General features: G+C 41.3%; 2 pseudogenes across 2 annotated transcripts; both read left to right on the plus strand.

The window, feature by feature from the left end:
* Positions 1–8,062: 8,062 nt before the first annotated feature.
* LOC308640189 (vomeronasal type-1 receptor 94-like) lies at positions 8,063–8,973 on the plus strand (annotated as a pseudogene). Its single transcript has one exon. The product of its transcript is annotated as a vomeronasal type-1 receptor 94-like (transcript).
* Positions 8,974–16,177: 7,204 nt separating this feature from the next.
* Positions 16,178–17,127, plus strand: LOC308640208 (vomeronasal type-1 receptor 90-like; annotated as a pseudogene). Its single transcript has one exon. The product of its transcript is annotated as a vomeronasal type-1 receptor 90-like (transcript).
* Positions 17,128–22,507: the final 5,380 nt, after the last annotated feature.

Below are 22,507 nucleotides of genomic sequence, written 5' to 3' on the forward strand. Positions count from 1 at the left end.
AGAACTCCAACTTGATACAAATGTTCTAAGGTCCACATTTTAAAAGGCTTGTACACTTGAGCACCATGAGTATATCTTATATACAGAGAAGCCAGTAATGATTCAGGTCACAATTACACAGATGCCCTTATTAATTAAGTTTATTAACTAAGTTTAAATTCTCCCTCTGCCTCTTTTGTGTGAGTATGCGTGTGTGTGTGTGTGTGTAAATTTATTTTTATATATTTTTAAAATTTTATGATTGATTTAATAATAAATGACAGTGGAATGCATCACAATTCTTGTTACATGTATGCAGCACAAATTCTCATCTCTCTGGATGTATACACAGTATGTTCATACCAATTTGTGTCTTCGTACATGGACTTTGGATAATGATGTACATCACATTCCACCATCCTTGTTCCTCTCTGCCTCTTGGTGACCATGTCCAGACGTCCTTTCCTCTGTCATACTCTTCCACCAAGAAGGTCAGCCTTACCTCAAGCCCCAAGGAATGGAGTCAGCCATCTATGGACTGAGACTTCTGCAGCTGTGAGCTGTAGGGGGTCTACAGCAGGCACCTGGAAATGGAAGCCTCTTTCTCCAGAAGATTACAAGACTATGCCTTTGGCAGAGACACAACAGGCAGTTGGCAGCACCTGCAGGGGTGAATTGAGCCGGGAAAGCCCCCTCCTGCCTGTCGACCAAGGACACATGTGGACCTCCTGGGACTACCAAGCTGGGAAACGCCTTTAGCCCACTGAGCAGTAATAACCAGGAACAAATGGGAGCCCAGACAATACCAGGTAAAGCAAGCAGATCTAAATAATAACATTATATAATTATGGCTGAAATTTAAGTTGTCATTGAAACTGTCATTCACAAAATTAGGCCAGGAATGTAAACAAGGTAAATGTCTCAATCACTGAGCCCCATCCCCAGCCCTATTTTTGTATTTTCTTTAGAGACAGGGTCTCAATGAGTTGCTTACCACCTTGCTTTTGCAGAGGCTGTGTTTGAACTCAAAATCCTCCTGCCTCAGCCTCCCACAGGAAGTCAGGTAAAAAGATGTAAAGGACACATGTCCATTTTTAAAGGAGAAGTGCTTCTCAAATAATGTATGTTGAAAATAAAAAAGATGAAAAAATATTTTATATACTTTTTTTTAAGTTGCAGACAGACACAAGATCTTTATTTATTTGTTTATTTTTATGTGGTGCTGAAGATCGAACCCAGAGCATCACGCATCATGCAAGGCAAGTGCTCTACTACTGAGCTACAACCCCAGCCCTGAAAAAAATTTTTTAAGAAACTAAATTTAAAGTTTTTTATTAAAACTTAGAGCCTAGCAAGGTGGCCCACAACTATAATCCCAGCAGCTAGGGAAGCTGAGGCAGGAGGATCACGAATTCAAATCCAGCCTCTGCAAAATGAGGTGCTAAGCAACTCAGTGAGACCCTGTCTCTAAATAAAACACAAAAATAAGGCTGGGGATGGGGCTCAGTGGTCTAATGCCCCTGGGTTCAATCCCCAGCCCCAAACAAACAAACAAACAAAATTTAGAGAGGGCTGACACAATTCTCAGATGTATACATAAGAGTTGTTTATTTACCCACCTATGAAGTAATTATTGAAAAGAATTTAGGGCTGGGGCTCAGTGATAGAGCACTTGCCTCGCATGTGTGAGGCACTGGGTTCAATTCTCAGCACCACATATAAATAAATAAATAAGTAAATAAGTCCATCAACAACTTAAAAATTAACTTAAAAATAAAAATAAGAAAAGACTTTAAAAGGGGCACAGAACCTAATCTCTAAGTAATAAAACCTTACTGACACAAGAAATTATCTTGACAGATAAAAGCAGATCAATATTTTAAAGTGTCCTTATCTCTAAACATAGAGAATTAGCGTACTAAAGGTTAATCTTACTTTACTTACTTGAGTAACTTTGTGCTGATTATGTGCAGCTCAATCACATACATGAACCTTTTGAGATTTACCATCCATAAACCTCTTGCAACTTATGTAGACATTCTACATCTGGTTCACATACCAAGTTTTGTCCTCTCTTTCATCTTGCAATTCAGCATGAAAAGATCACTTTTCCATTCAGAAATGAGATCTCTCCGATCCCATTCTTTAGGTTGACTTTAATTCTTTTGGAAAAATACCAAGGTTTGTACAGCTGGTCACATGGCTGCTCCTTTCCTAGGCTTCGGAGGAACCTCCGTAATGATTTCTGTAATGGTCGTACGGATTTCAAATCCCATCAGCAGTGGGTAATTCATTCCCCCTGCACCCTTGCCAGGTATTTGTTATCACTTATAGTCTTGATCTCTCCTAACAGGAATGAGATGAAATCTCAATTAGTTTTGACTTGCGTTTTCTTGATTGCTAAACTTTTGAATATTTTTTCATGTATTGCTGACCATTTGAATTTCTTCTTTTTGAGAAAAGTCCAATTAGTCCATTGGCCCTATTGATGGGTTGGATTTTTTTCTGGACCCTTGGATTCTAGATATTGACCTTCTTTTGGAAGATTAACTTGCAAAGGATTTTATTCCTTTTGGTAGGTTTCCTGTGATGCCCAGAAGGTTTTAAATGAGAGCCATTCCATTGATGAAGACGTGGTATTTTTTTTTCTGAATGTTAGAAGTCTTCCTGGGGAAGTCATTGCCCATACCGACATGATGGAATGTTGTCCTTATGCTTTCAAAGTGTCCTGGTCTGATTCCTGAGTCTTTGATCCACTTGGGGTTGACTTTAATGCAAAGTGACAGATGGGGACCAGTTGCCAGTGGAATCTAATTTTCTGTCTTTTTTCTCCAAGCTGTGGTTTGGGAACCTTGGTCAATCACTGAGGACTGTATTTTTCCCTGAGTCTTCTACTTTGGGACTTTGGTCCCTGTCGGCTCCTAGGCCAGTCACATGCTATTTTGGTTACTCTGTGGTGCAGTTTGAAGACCCATGTTTTGAGGCTGTCCGCATTGCTCTTTCTGCTGAGAACTGCTTGGGCTATTGGGGGGTCTTTTATTTTTTTATACAAATTCTAGTATTCCTTTGTTCCTGTGAGTGAAGTCACTGGTTATAACTGTTTATTTTTAAAGTAACTTTTCAATTTCAATCACATTTTGAAAACCTTAGCTAGGATTTGCAAATCCTGGACACAAAACTCACACTACTTCAAGGAGGGGGACCCGTGAGGAGGGTGCCCCCATGCACTGCAGGGAGAGGACCCACAGAGCCACTGCAAACACACAGGAGGTGCCAGGAATCTCCCCCTCCACATTAGGGACATCACACACCATTTCATCCTAAGACCAAATCAGGGACATTGGTACTTGTTCAGTGGGACCTGGTTGGCCAGTTGTCTTTGCTCCTCCAGATATCAGATATCTCCGGGGAATGCAGAGAAAATTTGGTCACTGATCTCCCCAGGTGACTCTCACCCAGCAGAGCATAAAGTGAAGCTGAGACACAGGTTGGAATGTGCCACCAGGGACTCCATCTTCACTTCTCCTCAGTGGCCTCTTGTCACCTTTCTGTGGGCCGCGGAATTCCAGGCCCGCAGAGAGATGAATTAAATATGTCCTTTACTTAAAGTCAAGTAGGTTCTTCTCAGGTTACCCAGTCCCCTCCGTGTCTGTCTGGATAAGTGCTGTTGTGCCCTGTGAATGCACAAGGAGTGGGGAGGGGGCTTCTATGAAATGACTTGGAGGGGACAAATTGGGTCCGCCAGTCTTTGGTGGCCCCAGGATAGCTACCCTGCAGTAACAGGCATCCACAGTCAGAGGATTGTTTTTTTTAGAATACAAATAGAATGTTTGTTCTCAGTATATTTAATTTGAACATAAGGGGTACCAGGGATTGAACTCAGGCCCCTCGGCCCTTGAGCCCCATCCCCAGCCCTTTTTTGTATTTTATTTAGAGACAGGGTCTCGCTGAGCTGCTTAGGGCCTCACTGTTGCTGAGGCTGGCTTTGAACACGTGATCCTCCTGCCTCAGCCTCCAAACACACTGGAATTACAGGGGAGTACCACAACCTTGCCTGGATGGCATATTTAAATTTGATAACTCAGAAATAATTCATTGCTTTTTAACCCTAAGGAATAATTTCTCATTATTTTCTGAATTTAAAGACTTTGCTTGACTTGTACTCATATGTTACCAAGGATTGATGTTATCTAAGGATTTTAAACATAAACCTTATTTATGCAGGTCATCAGGTAAGTGATAAGTCTTGGTTTCAGATTTTAAAAACATGCTCAGCTTTTCTTATCTTATCTTCAGAAACCAAACAGAATGGTTATGTGACTTCTATAGCTCAAAAAATTGCAAATATGATCTCAGATTCTTTAGAAGGAAATAGGACTGTTTGTTCAAAACCCCATCTCAGCTTGGTGTGGTGGTGCAGGCTGGTTATCCCAGCAGCTCAGGAGGCTGAGGCAGGAGGAACACAAGTTGGAGTCCAGCCTCATCAACTTGGTGAGGCTCTAAGTAACTCAGCGAGACCCTGTCTCTAAATAAAATACAAAAAGGTCTGGGAATGGGGCTCAGGGGTTAAGCATCCCTGGGTTCAATCCTTGGTATAAACACACACGCACACAGAAATTCTCACCAAGGGCAGAGGGTAACCTGGCAGCCTTACATCCCTGAAAAGGAGCTACCCCAATTTTTACCCCTACTCTAGTTCATCAGGAATAGCCACCATCCGTGGACCCAAGCCCTCTCCAGGGTTTTGCTCCCCCTATCCCTGGGGTTTACTTATTCCAGAACAGCTCTGTACACAGCCCTGACATCTGCCTGGCGATGGCCCTGCCCTTTCTGGTGAACCCACCATTTCTCACCAGTGCTCTTCCTAGTTTTCCTCTTTGACTTGCACCATAAGGTAGAGCTCGGAGCCCACAGTCCCAAAGCCTCCTGCTCCTCTACCCTGTTCCAGGGACCTCCTCACTGGACAAGAGGGAGCCACGCACTCGCACTCGTGAACTAAGCAGGACCCGTCTCACCTCCCATATTCATTTTATTTTGCAAACCTATCCCCATTGTATTCACCAATAGGATTCTAGGCTTATGGTAACTGCTCCCTCACGTATGTTTTTTACTGGTCCTTTTTAGTTACACAGGACAGCAGACGATGTTGTGATATCTTCATCCAAGCATGGCATAAATCTTATTCTAATTCGGACGCTAGTCCTGTGGACGTACACAGCGGTGAGATTTGAGGGGGAATCAGGGGCACTTACCAGGGATGAATTTCAGGAACACACAACCCCTGAGCCCTGTCCCCAGCCCTATTTTGTATTTTATTTAGAGACAGAGTTTCACCAAGTTTCTCAGGGCCTCACTTTTGTGGAGACTGGCTTTGAACTCATGATCCTCCTGCCTCAGCCTCCTGAGCAACTGGGATTTCAGATGCACTGTGGTGTATTCACATATGTACAGGAAAGTTCTGTCACATCCATTCCACTACCTGTTGTCCATTTTTGGCAGGTGATGAGACTGAGGATGATGGTGACAGTGAGTTAGCTAATAATGACCAAATGAAATACTATTTATTTCTCTGAAGTATATTTTATTGATATTAATAGCTCCTCCCTAAGGCCAGAAGCACCCAAACCTGCACTGGGGTCTGCTGAGGGGTGTCCTCCTTCCAAGCCACTCTCCATTTCTCTCCTCACCAACTGCGTTATGGTCCCTGATCTGAACAGGTCCTTTTGATTACATCATGCAGCAGAGGACAGCCATGATTTTGGGAACTGCACACCTGTGAAACATCTAGAGCGACTGCACCCTTGATGTGGGTAATTAAGATGTCCCAATGGTGTAATGTTTCTTTAGAGGATGTCCCGGACTTTGCCTTCAGATGTAGCAAGTGAATGCTCAGATTTCTCTTTGATAATTTTTAAAAATATTTTTTGTATTTGTGGATGGACAGAGGCCTTTACTTTATGTGGTGCTGATGAATGAACCCAGAGCCTCCCACATGCAAGGCGAGTGCTCTGCCACTGAGCCCCAGCCCGGCCCCCTCTTTGACATTGGTTTCTCCACATATGTTTGGCATTTCCTGATCTGCCCACCTAATCTGTCACTCCTCTTCCCCAACGTGGCCTCTCTCAATGTGAGCTGTTTCAGAAATCCGTGTCACTTTCCCTGGGCTCCATGTCCTTACAGACAGAATTTTGGGTCTCTTGAGAGTATCTGGCTTGCCCTTGTGTGTAAATGCAGATATTTTTGCATGTGACCATTGGCCACCCAAGCACCGGGTCAGCGTTGACACTGCTAAGACAGACCTTACTTGAGGAGTGTCCCCAGCTCATCCTGCTGAGGGGAGAGAGCCTCTGTCCTGTCTCCTGGTCTACAGGACAGGCTGGGTGGGCAGGTGTGTCAGGAGGCAGGACTGGGAGAGGTCACACCTATAATGTGGCTCTTGGCTTCTTTCTCTGAAGTGCTCGTAGCCACCAAAATTCCTTTCATAAAAATAACATCACAGACATAGTTCTATTCCATCCTTTATAAGACATTAGAAAATCTAAATCATATATATGTGTATCTATGCGTGTGCGCACACACACACACACACACACACACACACACACACACACATTAGTATCAGGACTTCAACCCAGGGGGGCTTATCCACTGAGCCACATCCCAGCCCATCTTGTATTTTCTTTACAGACAGGGCCTTGCTGAGTTGCTTATATCCTTGCTAAGTTGCTGAGGCTGGCCTCCAATTTGCTGTCCTCCTGCCTCAACCTCCTGAGCCACTGGGACGACGCGTGTGTATCACTGTGACTGCCCTGTGTGTATATTTCAGTGATAGAGTTGTGAGTGATCTAAAATGGGGACATAGGCTGGAGATGTGGCTCAGTGCTCTCTGGTTTCCAACTCCAGCACACGTGCTTGTGCGCGCGCACACACACACACACACACACGAAAAAAAAAAAAAAAAGACTAACAAAATGGAGACCACTGGATGGCCAGAAAGATCTCTCCTGACACTACAGGAAAGACACATGATGACTGTCACTGAACTACATTATGACCCTTTTTCCTGATCTGTGCCTTAATGGTCAGGGATTAACTCACATCTGCCCAGAACAGCTCCATCCAGATGTATTCTGTAAGGACATCCTCACCAAGTTTTCTAGTACAGTTTTTATGTGTTACCTTTTAAGTGTGGGGAAATACCATTGCTTCTTGGAAGGAGAGGTGATAGTTTAGAGTCCCATGGAGACCCATCTTTCAGGGACTGTTTGGACACTTGTCTTTTTATTAAGATGTTAAAATGGAACGACCCTGAATCTATGTAAAGTATGTTTCTTTTTACCATCCCTATTCCACGTGCTGAAATAAGGAGAAAAATTGAACTTTCTGCTTACATTTGGTAGACTCTGCTCTCTACATCAATTATCCTGGCATGATAATTAAGAATGAGTAATTTGTGTAGCTATCTTGGAACATTCAAAGGAAACACCTGAACACCTATCAGAGTTCTCTGTACAGAGATTGCCAAAGTACTCTTTTCTGGCAATATTTTATTCTCTCTGTATTAAGATGGGAGATAGCTGAGCAATTATTATAAAGAAATGAATTTTCAGGCACAGTGGTGTCATTCCGGCAGCTCGGGAGGTGAGGCAGGAGGATCCCAAGTTGGAGGCCAGCCTCAGCAACTTAGTGAGGTCCTAAGCAACTCAGTGAGACTGTGTCTCTAAATAAATATTAAAAGGGCTAGGGGCGGGGCTCAGAGGTTAAGGACCCCTGGGTTCAATCTCTGGTACCCCTCAAAAAACAATCCACTGTAATCAAGACAGCACTGACGTACCCTAACCTATGCAAGTCTGATCTATTTAGTCTCTTCTCAGGGGGCCTCATTTCCAAAGGTCTGCAATCCTCCCATTCAAATTCACCAGAACTTGTAAAGCATGAACTACACAGTTGTGCAGATAAAAATCCACCTATCCTTGAGGCAAGCGGTCTTGTTCTGACTGATGAAGTTAACTGTTCTTTTCATGAGGAATCACCCTTCCATTTCTCCACAGACCCTGACAGAACACCTTCCGCCCCCTGTAAGATGAGCAAAGGTGGCTTTTACAGAATTCCTGCCCTAAGGAACATCTTTCTGTCTGAAATTGGCATTGGAATTTTGGCCAACACCGTTCTCTTTCTCTTCCATGTTTTCTCGTTCCTTCTGGTGCACAGGCCCAAGCCCACAGACCTACCCATTGCTCTCCTGGCCCTGATCCACTTGCTGTTGTTGACTGTCATGGGCTTCATAGATACACATATTTTTATGTCTCTCTGGAGATTCTGGGATGACATCACCTGTAAATCTGTCATCTACTTGCACAGGCTGATGAGGGGCTTTTCCATCTGCACCTCCTGCCAGCTGAGTGTCCTGCAAGCCATCACTCTCAGCTCCAGAGGCTCCCTCTTTGCAAAGTTCAAACCCAGGACAGCCTGAGACCCCTCCTTTTCCTGTGTGTCTTGTACATGTCTGTTAGCAGTCACCTCTTAGTCTCCATCACCGCCACTCCCAATTGGATCTCATGGGATCTGATGTATGCCACCGAATCCTGCTCCATTTGGCCCATCAGTTACTGGATCCAGCAGATGGTGTCCACCCTGTTTACCTTCTGGGAAGTCTTCCTCATGGGGCTCGTGGCCCTCTCCAGTGGGTACATCGTGGCTATCCTGTGTAGGCATAAGAGGAAGTGCCAGCACCTCCATAACACCAGCCTGTCCCCAAGAGCCTCCCCAGAACTGAGGGCCACCAGGACCATCCTGCTGCTCATGGGACTCTTTATGCTCATGTCTGTGTTGGACTACATCATCTCCTTCTCACAAATTATATGGAACAATGATCAAATTCTTGCATCCAAATCTTTGTGGCTCATACCTATGAAACAATCAGTTCTTTGGTGTTCACTTGCACTGAGAAATGCATAATTAATTTTTTTCAAGTCCCTATGGGGAGGTCCTTAAATGCTCAATTATTCAGGCAAGAATACATTCTGGTAAGATCAGCTAATATCACTGGCTGCAGAACAGTTCATCAGAGCATTATGTACATGCACATATTATGTGTACATATACACCATATAGAACATACGTGATTTCTATGTGTATATATCTATATGTAAATAGCAGATCACACACTCACATACACAAATATATACCCACACACATAAATATACATGCTCTGTTTGGAGAGGGATACTGCGGATTGAACTCAGAGGCATTCAGCCACTGAGCCACATCTGTAGTCCTATTCTGTATTTTATTTAGAGACAGGGTCTCAGTGAGTTCCTTAGGGCCTCACTAAGTTGCTGAGGCTGGCCTCGAACTTGCAATCCTCCTGCCTCAACCTCCCAAGCTGCTGGATGACAGGCGGGCACCCTCATGCCCTTTCTAGAAATTGTCTTTTGGTAAAGTTCTGATTTGGAATGTGCTGTTTGCATTTTTATGATTTACCTCAATACATATAGATGGCATAGACATCATGAGTAATGGAACAACCTACTGTCAACTGTCACAAAGATGTTTACATTTCTGAATGGGCCTTCAAGGGAAAATGGTGAGTTGTATCTCAACTGGGCACAGCCTGGTTTAGCACAGTGTGATATTTGGGTCTGGAATGCCCATTGCCCAGGTGTTGAAGGACTCATGTCCAGCCTGTGGCACTGTGGGGAGGAAATGAGACCTTTAGGATGTGAGGCCTATTGGGGGGAACATAGATCATGGAGGGCTTGCCCTTGAAGCAAATATTGGACCCTGGCCCCTCCCTGTCTCCCTTCTGCTTTCTGGATACCCTGAGGAAAGCAACTTTGTCCCACCCCATGCTCCCCACCATGATGGACGAAGCTACCATAGACCAAAGCAACAAGGCCAAGTGGCCATAGACAGCAACCTCTGCAATTGTGAACCAAAATAAAATAATATTTCCTCCTTTTAAGTTGTTGATCTTTCTGGTGTTTTTCACAGATGTGAAAAATTAACCAAAAGGTTTCTGCCCAGTAGTGGTACACAAGAAGTGGTCCTCTCTGTGACTCTAACAGATGCTGTGGTTCAAAAGCCTTTGCAATGGACTTATGAAAGGAGTTTGAAAGAGTGTGGTGGAGCAGGCTAGGGAAAGTCTAGAATTCCACAGGCAGAGCTTCACAGGTGATCATGATGTGGGCTCAAAACCAAACTGGCACTGATGGGCATGTGGACAGTAAAAACTGTGCTCATGAGGCCTCAGACAGGAGTGAGAGTTCTCCTGGAAATAAGGACAGGCCACCCGTGCAATTCTGGCAAAGAACTTGTTTACATTTGGCTCGTGCTTCCAAGACTGTGGGGGAGGCTGAGTTTAAAGATGAAGGTGTCCTTAACTGGCAGAGCACATTTCTAGCTAACCCAACACTCAGGCTGTGGCCTGAGCACGGCTGGCTTCTTTATGCCAGATTCATGATGAGGATTTGAAGCCAAAAAAAAAAAAGTATATCAGAAAGATATGGAAGCCTCCACCGTTTGGTCAGAAAAGAAGTACTTGTAAAGTCCTATCAAGGAGGAGAGGGTCACTAGTGAGATGTCACTATTTTATTTTATTTTTTTAAAGAGAGAGTGAGAGAGAGAGAGAGGGAGAGAGAGAGAATTTTAATATTTATTTTTTAGTTCTCGGCAGACACAACATCTTTGTTTGTATGTAGTGCTGAGGATCGAACTCGGGCCACACGCATGACAGGCGAGCGCGCTACCACTTGAGCCACATCACCAGCCTGAGATGACACTATTTTAAAAGAAGTCAAGTACTTTACACAAGGATTGTAAGAAAGATGCTTTTAGGGTCTATCAGAAATCAGCAAGAAGCCATCCATGGCAGGCTCAGAGGTGTCAACTTTTTAAAAGAAGACTCTCCTCAGAGAAGAAACTGCAGGTGCACTGCTCGTATGGTGCTGCTTAGTGTGCACAATGTCAGAGTCCTTGCTAGTAGCAGAAGAGGTGGACGCAGCTGTGAGAGGGCATCAGGGCTGCCAAGGGGGCTCAGAAGGGCAGAGATGCCAGGGATGAGGGCTGCCTGTTAAGGGCTGTGTGCTGAGAGGTCTGTGTGCTGCACCCAGCAGGGTCATTGTGAGGAGACCCTTAAGCCCTTTGGAGATCACACGTGCCCTGGGCAGGGAGATGAAGATCTAGTGTTTGTTCTGCTTTTGTTTTCTGAGCTTTGGAGGTCCTACCAGAAAACCTACATGTACCCATGTCCTTCTACAGTTTCAGGTCCTACATGTTGGTCTTTGACCCATCATAGTGTGATTCTGGGGTGGCTTGAGAGAGAGCAGGTTGCTTTTCAGACTACCATTTAATCCAGTCTTTCTGGTACCATTTATTAAAGAGGCAGTATTTTATCCTCTTTACATCTGGGGAGACTTTCTTGAGAATCATCTGACTTTAGGTGTGTGGGTGTATTTCTGGCCTGTTCCATTGGTCTGCGTGTCTGTTTCTATGTCAATATCCTGCTGTCTTAACTACAGTGGATTTGTGGTAAGTTTTGAAATGAGGTACTGTCAGATTACAAAACGATTTGTAAGTTTTGACTTCTTCCTTTTGTTCAAGATGGCTTTGGTTACTCCAGGTCTTTTGCATCTCCAAATGAATTTTTAGGATCTTTTTCTGCTTCCATGAAGAACATCACTGGCCTTGTGATAAGGATTGCACTGAAACTGTAGCTGGCTGGGGGGGAGGGTGGCCACTTTTAAAATATGTTCCTATACTCCAATGATTAATCTGCTGTTGATTTTAATTCTGATACTTTGCTGAATTCATTTATGAGCCCTAGAAATCTGGTAGGGTTTTTTGGAGTGTTCTAAAGATAAGATCGTGTTGTTGGCAAACAGAGACAATTTAAACTCTTCTTTTTCTGTTTGTATCCCTTTAATTTCCTTTTCTTGCCTAATTGCTCTGGCTAGCATTTCAAGGACTGTGATAAATAGGAGTGGTGAAGGTTGGCATCTTTGCCTTGCTCCTACATTTAGAAGAGATGTTTTCAGTTTTCTCCATTCACAATTGGCTTGGGTTTTTCATACACAGTCTTTACATTATGAGGGATGCTTTTTCTATCCCTAGGTTTTCTGATGTGAATGGGCGCTGCATTTTGTTAAATGCCTTTTCTGCATCTATTGAGATAATCATGTGATTATTGTCTTTAAGTATTTTGATGTGGTGATTCACATTGATTGATTTCTGTTTGTTGAGCCAACCTTACATCCCTGGGATGAACCCCACTTGATCATGGTGAGCTCTCTCTTTCATGAGTTTTCGTATGCAGTTGGCCAATATTTTTTTTTAAGAATGTTTACATCTGTGTTCATGAAAGATATTGGTCAAAAGTCTCCTTTCCCTGATGGGACTTTGTCTGCTTTTGGCTTTAGGGTGATACTAGTTTCAGAATTCTCCAAAAATCCTCCATGATTTTTTTAATATTTTTATTATTGGTTGATGGACCTTCATTTTATTTACTTATTTACATGTGGTGCTGAGAGTGACAGTTGCATATGCTATCTGTGCTATCTCCTGTTTTCTATGTTATTTAGTCCTATACAAATAATCAGAGAATTAATCATGTTCCCTGTCTCCTCTTTATTAAGTATGTTCAGCTTTGCTTCTGTCATCTTCCTGAAAAAAATGGAGTGCTCATTGATATGTGACTTTGTAAATATTGAGAAATTAAAAAGTGATTTTGTATAAAACCAAAAGTAACAGGGGTGACCTTATATTACCACAACCATGTGTTGTAATTTCTCATGAAATCTTTCTTGTCCTACATTTCATCTTATAAATTAAAAATGAATGTTGCCTCTCCACATTGTGTGTTCTGCCCAGTAGCCAATATCGAGTGACAGGGCATTGTTCCTGTGTCACCTTCACATGAAAAGACAAGTGACCCTGATAGTGGTTTCCTTTTCCTTGCCCCCAAAAGTTCTGGGAATATAATTTTCAATACTTGAGCAGGAAGAATATATGGTCCATTCATCTGGTCTCTCTTTATTATTCATTTTAAAATTCTCCTCCCCATTTCCCTCATAATGGTTGTGTCTTATAAGCATTTTGTTAGGGAGAATATTTGGAAAAGTTGATCCTCATTCTGTTCAGGTGTCTGAGCTCACATTTATTTTCTAAGTTCATATTTTCATGCAAATGCATTTACAGAACAAATGTGAACCTACCCCCTTTTCTTCCTCTTTAAGCAAATTGGACTTGACTCATGTCATTATTGACCTCATCAGGGAAACAGATCCTCCTGCAAGTATGTTTGGGTTTCCCAGTATGGAAAGCTTAGTGTCAGTGATGAAGCTCCTTTGGAGTTTCTTATTGCTGTTAGAAAAGTAACTTTTCTTATATTGAATCTGAAGACAGATTTCAAAATACTGTTATTGTGTAGTTGCAGCTGGGAACCCTGAGCTTTACTGAAATCTTTCCAATTAATGGGAACAATGGATGATCATTAACCAGATTTTTCAGGAATAGCCATCACTCATTTATCCAAATATTCTACAAAATTTTCTCCTTCATATTCTACAGAATTTTCTCCTTCATATTCCTGTACCTTGTACATTTTACAGTGGCTTTTCACACAGCATAGCACCTGGCTGGTAGTGGTTGTGCCCTTCCTGATGTGCAAGCTGTTTCTCCCTAGTGCTCTTCATAGTTTCCCAGCTAGAACTGTGATGCAAAGTACAGCTTGATGTCCAATTTCCCCTCAGTCCCAAAGTGACATGAAGCAGGACCAGCCCCCCTCTGAGAACTCAATTGTTAATCTATAGTTAACATACAGTAGGTGATGGGAGCAGGGGGACGTTTAAGTATATGGAAAAGACAAAACAAATTATGCTCCTTTGCTGATGCTGTATTATTATTATTATTATTATTATTATTATTAATTATTATACGAAGATTTGAACCTAGGGGTGCTTAACCACTGACCGCATTCCAGTATTTTAATATTATATTTAGAGACAGGCTCTTGCTATAAGGCTTAGGTCCTAAGTTGCTGAGGCTACCCTCAAAAATGCAATTCTCTTGCCTCAGACTCCCACACTGTTGGGATTACAGATGTGCACCATGATGCCCAACCCATGTTACTTTCCCTATGATTTATGTAACCCTCTGTTGACTGTCCAGTATTTCTTATGATAGTTTGCTTTCTCTTGTTAAAAAAAAATGATTGTTTTTGCTTTGAACATTATGTTTCCAAGTACCATCACCGAGTTAAGTGCCTTAGTTGAGGAGGCCCCTTGAAAACACTGCAGGGGGTTTAGGAAGTTTTCATCTTGTCCCTGAGCCTCTAGACTCTTCTGTGCTGAGTGGCAAGACTCATGGCTGAAAGAGGACATGCCTGGTGATTTATTTTAGCTTGTATTATGAAGGGCTCCTGATCACCAGAATGCTTTATAATATAAAGGAGACATTAACACAGACATAGCTGTATACTTACCTTTAGAACACTTACATATCATATAATATTTAAGTAAATAAGATATAGGTGTCTTATGCATATGATATACTAATACATCAGTATGAGATCTAAACTCTGTACAGAATCTGGGCACAGTCATGCATGCCTATAATCCCAAAATAAAAAAAAAAAATAATATAGTCATTTTGCTATTCACCACATTTCAGAAAAAAAAAATAAACTTTTTTTCCTAATGGTTTATAAAATTTTCCTTTCAGTCAATTACTGCATGTCCTCACTCATGTAGGGAATGTAAACATGCTGCCCACATAGAAGTGCAGCTCAGCAGAGACTGGGAAGGGACAGGGGAAGGAGCAGTCAGAGGAGGGGTGAGGGGCACCTGGGCACAGCTGCAGGGCTGGGGTCAGCAGTTCTCATGTCTATAGGTCAATGTGGTCACCAGAGTCTGCACCAGGTGATTACATGTGACCAAATAAGAGTTTTGAGACTCTTCACACTTAGAAATTATACAATGTGAGAAAATCAAAATGTTAATTCCCTCATGTGTTCAGCAAGCAATGTAAACATGTATCAAATTGTAATACAAGACTCCCTAAGTCCAGGTATTATGTAAGCTAAATGATAAAATTAAAAAAAAAATCTGCCATCATACCTGGCTACCCATATTTAAGTAGAAAAATACTGAAATGTGTTTCTGCTAGAATTTGACACTGGACTTGGATCACATAGGTCAAATTGTGACTCTATAACAAAAATAATTAACATAGGTAGCTGTGTAGGGGAATCAAATCAGTCTAAAACAGTTTTCTCTGAACAGAGATTCCTAAAAGATTATAATTCTGTTGATTTTTAGCCTCTCCTAGTTGGTGATAGAGATGATGAACTATTAAGACATTTTTATGAATGAGGATCTGCAAAAGTCTAAAAAATTGAACAATTCCATACAGATCCTCCTGCATAGCAACCCTTCCCTCTATGGCAAATGTGTTTCATCTTGTTTCATGCACCGTATCTCATGTACAGACATGATGAGGTTTTGTTCAGCTTATAGATGAGACGAGCCCAGAGCCCAGGCTCATGGGATTCTCAAAGATGAATACTTATCCATTAGGTGGAAGATTATATAGGTATATTCTAGCCATCTGACATCTGAGGTTGCAATACTTAGCATTTTCTCTGTGAATATATTAACAAAATTGCATGTTTTTATGAACAAACCAGAATAAAGGTAAAAGGAAGCTAACATAAATATGCATGGCCTAAGACATTGAGACTCCTTGCTTAGGAGGGTTTTCTTTGTAATTAAACCCCCATAATTTCAATTGACCCAAAAGTGCATAGTCCTTACTACAAGAAGGACACATACTCTACCCTTGCAGTCAGATATCAACAAGAAAAATTCAAGGTTTCATCAGGGAAAGATTTTCTATAACATTGGAGCTTGTGAATGAGAAATATATGACAGACATGATCATTTTTAATGCTCAGGAAATCCTTTTGTACTTTGCAAAAAATGTAATCCAGCCATGATTGGGAAATGATGGGAAAAGAGAGAGGAAAGAATGGTTTCCAGGGTGTGTCAGCAAAACTTCAGTTAGAGGGGACAGGGGCACTGGGATAGGATAATAAATTTTCTTACTGGCAACAGTGTTGGCTTTGTGATAATGCATTTCCTTTCTTTTCTACTAAGAAATGTACTCCATGATTCCTTACCCAAAAAAGATCAGAAAAAAACACATGGTGCATGGCATTATTAACTTAAGAAGCACCTTTTACTCTGAAGTTGGAATTGGGATCTTGGCCAATGCCCTCCTCTTTCTGTTCCACATCATCAAGTTCCTGTATGACAAGAGGCTCAAGAACATGGACTGGATCATCAGTCTCTTGGCCCTAATCCACCTCCTAATCCTGCTCAACATGGGGATCTTAGCTGCAGACACCTTTACATCTCAGGCAGGGCTTTGGGGTGATGTCACATGTAAATCAGTTGCCGACTTGTACAGGTTGATGAGGGGCCTGTCCATTTCTGCCACCTGCCTGCTGAGTGTCCTGCAGGCCATCACCTCAGCCCCAGAAGCTCCCGCTTGGCAAAGTTCAAGCCTAAGTCCTCACAGGACAACCTGAGGTCCCTTCTCTTCCTGTGGGTCTTCTATATGTCCTTCAGTGCCCACTTCTCCATCTCTGCTATTGAAAACTCCACTGTGACCTCACAGGGCCTTATATTCCTCAGTGACTCCTGCACTATCTTACCCATGAGCAACTTCCTCAGGCATTTGTTTACCGTCCTGGGTGCATTACGGCATGTCTTCCTTATAGGGCTCATGGCCCTCTCCAGTGGGTAAATGGTGACCCTCTTGCATAGGCATAAGAGGCAGTGCCAGCACCTTCACGGCACCAGCCTGTCCCCAAAAGCCTCCCCAGAACAGAGGGCCACCAGGGCCATCCTGGTGCTCCTGGGAATCTTTGTGCTCATGTACTGTTTGGACTGCATTTTCTCCTCCTCAAGAACCATATGGAACCATGACCCTGTGTGCCATTCTGTCCAAATCATGGTGTCCAATGGCTATGCCACCATCAGTCCTTTGGTTTTCATCTGCACAGCTAAACAAAGTGTTGCCTTTTTGAAATATTTGTGGGAAATACATTCAATGTTGAATCATTGCATGATGGTTCAGTTCTCAACCTGAGCCACCACACTGCTGTGCATCAACTCATCATGGAATAAGGAGTTTGCTCTCCATGTTGGATGAATGCATAAAGTGGTTTTTAAAAATGATTATATTGAGCTTGAAAATGAGAAAAACATGACATATTATTGTCCATATGGCTCCAACAAAGCTAATAGCTTTATATTTCTGATTGATGTGTGAAAGGAGCCCTAGGAAGTAAATATCACTTTCTTTTTCTTCATCAGTCCATGCATTTATAGGTATGTGAGAGATTGGAGTGGTTTTAATAAATCAAGAGTCTCAGAAATCTCCTTCATGCCTAATAGATTGTAAACATCCCTTATCCTAAACTGCCATCTCATCTATCAATTGAACTTTTATGAATATAACAAAAAAACTGTATATAAGGACAACAAGTATTATTTAAACACCATTGCTCAGGATACCATATTTATAATAGTCAGTGATAGAGACAGTCTGATATTCCCAAGCGTATGAGTGTATCAGGATATGGTCTGGATATATCATGGGGTTCTACTCAACAGTAAATAGGAGAAAGATTCTGATGCACAGGAAGCCACAGATGATTCTTGAATTTATTATGTCAAGAGGGTACATGGTGACCCTATTGCATAGGCATCAGAATCAAAACTGAATACATCTATGCACAGCGTGGTGGAATCTTCAGTAGTATAATATGCAAAGACAAAATATTGCATTAAATACTAAACATAGCCTTAAATATGAAGGCGATGCTGATGTATAAGAAACCATAGATGAATCTTGAAATCATTTTTTCAAGCTACTGTCAATCACAAAAGAATAAACATTGTATAAAATCTACCTGTAAAAGATTGAAATTTGTGTCGTATTATTTATAAAGACAGAATGTAATAGTAAAGCATTTTCCTGCATCTGAGGAAGGTGTGCCCTGGGAAATTTTTATTTAATGAATCCGGAGATATTTTAGGAATAAGAAAAACTGGGGAGATGGTTTAGAGAATCCATGCACCCACATTTGAATTTGCTTAATGCCATTGACCCGTACTCTTAATCACGGGTAAATGATAAATATTATCTTTTGTGTACTTAAATAATAATAAAAATATTTCAATTACCTTATAATCAAGGGTGAGGAAAACTTTCTCTGAAATTACAAAGAAAAGTGCAACTAGCCCAGGGTGGTGATGCACATGTAGAATTCCCAACAGCTTGGAATCTCAGGCAACGTGTGAAGTCAGGGATGGGCTACTTTGAGCTTTGGATCAAAATGACAGAATGTGGCATGGTCCATATAACTGGGACACACATTATTTTTCTCCAGCTCCTGCTTGGCAAAGTTCAAGCCTAAGTCCCCACAGGACAGCCTGAGATCCCTTCTTTCTGGTCGGTCCTCTCTATGTCCTTTAGTGCCCACTTCTCAATCTCTGCTGTTGACAACACCACTGTGACCTCAAAGGGCCTTATATTCCTCAGTGATTCCTGCACTGTTTTACCCATGAGCTACTTCCTCAGGCATTTGTTTACCATACTGGTTGCCTTACAGGATGTCATCCTTATAGGGCTCATGGCCCTCTCCAGTGGGTACATGGTCACCCTCTTTCATAGGCATAAAGGCAGTGCCAGCACCTTCACGGCACCAGCCTGTCCCAAAAACCTCCCCAGATCAGAAGGCCACTAGGACCATCTGCTGCTCCTGCGTTTCTTTGTGCTCATGTACTTTTTGGACTGTGTCATCTCCTCCTCAAGAACCATGTGGAAAACCAACTCTATTTGTCATTGTATCCAGATGATGGTGGCCAATGGCTATGCCACAACTAGCCATTTGGTTTTCATCTGTACTGAAAAACACAGCCTTAACTTATTGAAATTCTTATGGGGGAAGGAGAGTAAATGTTGGATCATTGCCTGATGTATAAATTTTTATAATGAGCCACCACACATCTGAGCAACCATTCATCATGACATAGTGTAGTCTGCATTCTGTGTTGAATTAATAGATAAAGGGGGGGGCTTTATGTGATTACTTTAAAATACATGCTAGATATTTTTTTTAATATACCTCTGAGATAAATTAAAGTCATTATATTGTTTTTGGTGGGGGGTAGTTACTGAGGATTGAATCAGGAACACTCAAACACTGAGCCACATCCTCAGCCCGATCTTGTGTTTTATTTAGAGACAGGGTTGCACTGAGTTGCTTAGCACCTCACTTTGGTTGATGTTGGCTAAACACATGATCCTCCTGATTCCATTTCCTGAGCTGCTGGAGTTACAGGAGAATTTCACTGTGCCTGGCAGTACGTTGTATTTCTGACTGAAAATGTGAGAGTGACCCCCGAGAGGTAAATATCAATTTTATTATCTGCAATAGTCCCTATATTTATTGATATATGAGATTGGAGTAGTTTTTAATAAGTAAATAGTCCCTGTAGTCTCTCTTATGCCTAATAAATTGTAAATACCTCTCATCATTAACTGCCATCTGATTTATCAATTGTGATTTTACAAATATAACAAATAATATTGGCAAGGACTCAAAACTGTCACTTGGGTAGATTTGCTCAAGGTACCATTATTTATAACAGGCAATGGTGCAAACAATTTGAGATTCACATGCATAGGAATGTATAAACATGGGGTCTGGATATATGATGGGATACCACAAGAAACCACAGATGAAAGTTGAAGACATTATGTCCAATGAAATGTCACTCTAAAAAGAATCATTATTGTATAAATCCACACAAGAAGGTGGAAATTTGGGTAATGTAATTTATACAGACAGAATATAGAATAACATTTTACAGTAGCTGAGGAGGGGGTTCAGTAGGGAATTGTTATTTGATGGATACAGAGATATTTTAGGGAGAAGAAAAAGTTCTGGACATGGTGGAAATTATACATGCCTACAAAATTGAATGTGCTTAATGCTGCTGACTGTACTCTTAAACATTGGTAAATGGGAAATTTGAACTTTGTGTGTTTACTCATCACAAAACATTTCAATTACTTTAAGCCAATTGTGAGACAAACATCCTCTGAATTTACAAAGAAAAGTGAAATGATGCTCAAAGTGTCAAAATATTTTTTTCCAACAATTTGCAAATGTTTCAGCAAAACTATGCCAAACAACCTGGTTGTGGTGGTGCATGCCTGTAATCCTACTGGCTAGGGAGGCTGACGTAGGAGGATTGTGAGATCAGAATCAAGCTCAGCAACTCAGTGAGGCCCTAAGCAAATTAGTAAGATGGTGTCTCTGAGTAAAATATAAAAATGGCTGGGGATGTAGCTCAATGATTAAGAATCCTGAGTTCAATAGCTCATACCAAAAATAAAACATACAATAAAAACCTATTCCAAACAGTCATTTGAAGATGATCCCCTGAAGTCCCCCATCATGCCCACTTTTGTATGAAGAAGTAATTGAAGTTCTGGTGTGAGTTCAGTCTGGGCACCACATCTATCTCAGTGTTGTCTTAAGTAGTTCCTGTAAGATATCTGAATGAAGTGCATTAACTTAGGACAAAATACCAGATTTAAGCACCATCTGGAAAATTACTAACCTTGATAAAAGTTCATACCATGAAAATATGAACTCATAAAAGTCTTTTACATTTGGAAATAATTGAATAATAATGTCAATTTCTTTTTTTATTTAACCAGGAATACTAGGTTTATTTAAGATATTCCAATGCTATTTTCAAATAGCCTGTATCATTTTATCAGATGCCAAATGATACAAGCTATTTGACAATAGCCTTGCAATATCTTATCCTTCACAGAGAGTCACACAAATGATCCAACAATCACAATCTGTGTTTTACCCATCAAATGTGTATGTAAGCATTCATAGCAGTTTTATACATGATCACTATAAATTAAAAAAAATAAATTGGAAGGAATAAAGTTGTACTTGAAAAAAGGAATGGTTAAGAAAATATTGTACTTCCAAGGGAGCTGCTTCCAAGTGACTCTGTTGGTTAAGTTAATAAGAGAAATGAAGCTCAATTGTATTTGAATAAGTGAAACAAGCGTCACTTCACCCAGCCTCACCTGCCTGTGAACAACTCCACCCCCACTCCAGCTTCACCTGCACTCTTAGTATTTACCTCAGCACATTTCAATTCCAATTTAGTTTGCACTCACACCTTGAACCCAGATGCTTGGACTTTGAAAAATGGAGAGCAGAGCCAACACTCACCAGGAACCAGGTCCTCCCAATAAGATGGGGCTGAGAGAGAAGATGCCCATCACCCATGGTAGCTGAGACACCCAGCCAATGGCAACTCACCCAGGAAGATCTCAGACCAGAAAGTACCCTGACAAAATATTAGGTGATTTTAGACAAATTTGGCCCATGTCACAATGTAAGAAGTTGATACTTTCTGAATGATTGGGATGACTGTGATCCCCCATACACATGTCAATTTACTTAAGAAAAAATTTGGAAGCCCAGTTCACCCTAGAGAGCTGTTATCCACCTGAGCACAAAGTCAAATGGAGGGGCAGGTGAAATGTCCCACTGGAAACCTGATGGTTTGATTCTCTCCAGTGAGACATTGTCACTTTCTTACAGACACAAAAATTAAGGCCCTTCAGAGAGATGGGTTAAAGGCCTCCCTTCCCTAAACCAGCCCAGGTTCTTCTCAGATGCACTGTGTCTTCCCATCACCTCCATCTGGGTAAGTGGCTCTGGATCCTCAGATGCAGAAACAGTGGTCAAGGAGGTCCTAAGAAGGCTGTGGGAGAAGGAAGTTTGGGCTTCTTAGTGAGGTTGTTGGTATCTGCAAAAGAGACGTGAGCTCTATGAGTTTCTCTCAGGCAAGAGGATGTGCCCTATAAGGCACAATGAGGACATTTCCTTCCTAGCCTACTCATGAATTTACAGACTGATAAAAAAAATGTCTCCAAAGTTTGCATAGGAGACCTCAATAAGTTTTAGGTTTTCATGAACAAGACTATAGTTACTGAATAGCTCCATTAATATGCAAGCTCCCTATAAAACATTATGTTCCAATATTAAACATTACTTATTCAACACATTTGACTAGTCACATGACATGTTTTAATTTCGTATTTTTTTTGATAAATATACATAGTTCTGTTTCTGTCATTATTACAACTCAAAAAAGAATTACTGTTGATATAAGTGATTTCTGTGCTGTGTTTAATTTTTTTCATGTTTTAAAACAATTAATTAAAAATAATTTTAACAAAAAATAAACCAATTTATTGTTCCATGTTTTAAAGTATTTAGAAGGAAATCTCCTATGTTCAAAACCTCATCTGATAGAGGATAACCCCACATTATTGCCAAGTGTGTCCTAGGATTTTCTCATGAAACATATCCTGCTACAATATACACTATAAGCCCTGTCCCTGTGCTCTGCCACTT

The sequence above is a fragment of the Spermophilus citellus genome (assembly GCF_964194105.1).
Source record: "Spermophilus citellus genome assembly, contig: SCAFFOLD_36, whole genome shotgun sequence".
In the NCBI taxonomy this organism is placed as follows: Eukaryota; Metazoa; Chordata; class Mammalia; order Rodentia; family Sciuridae; genus Spermophilus; species Spermophilus citellus.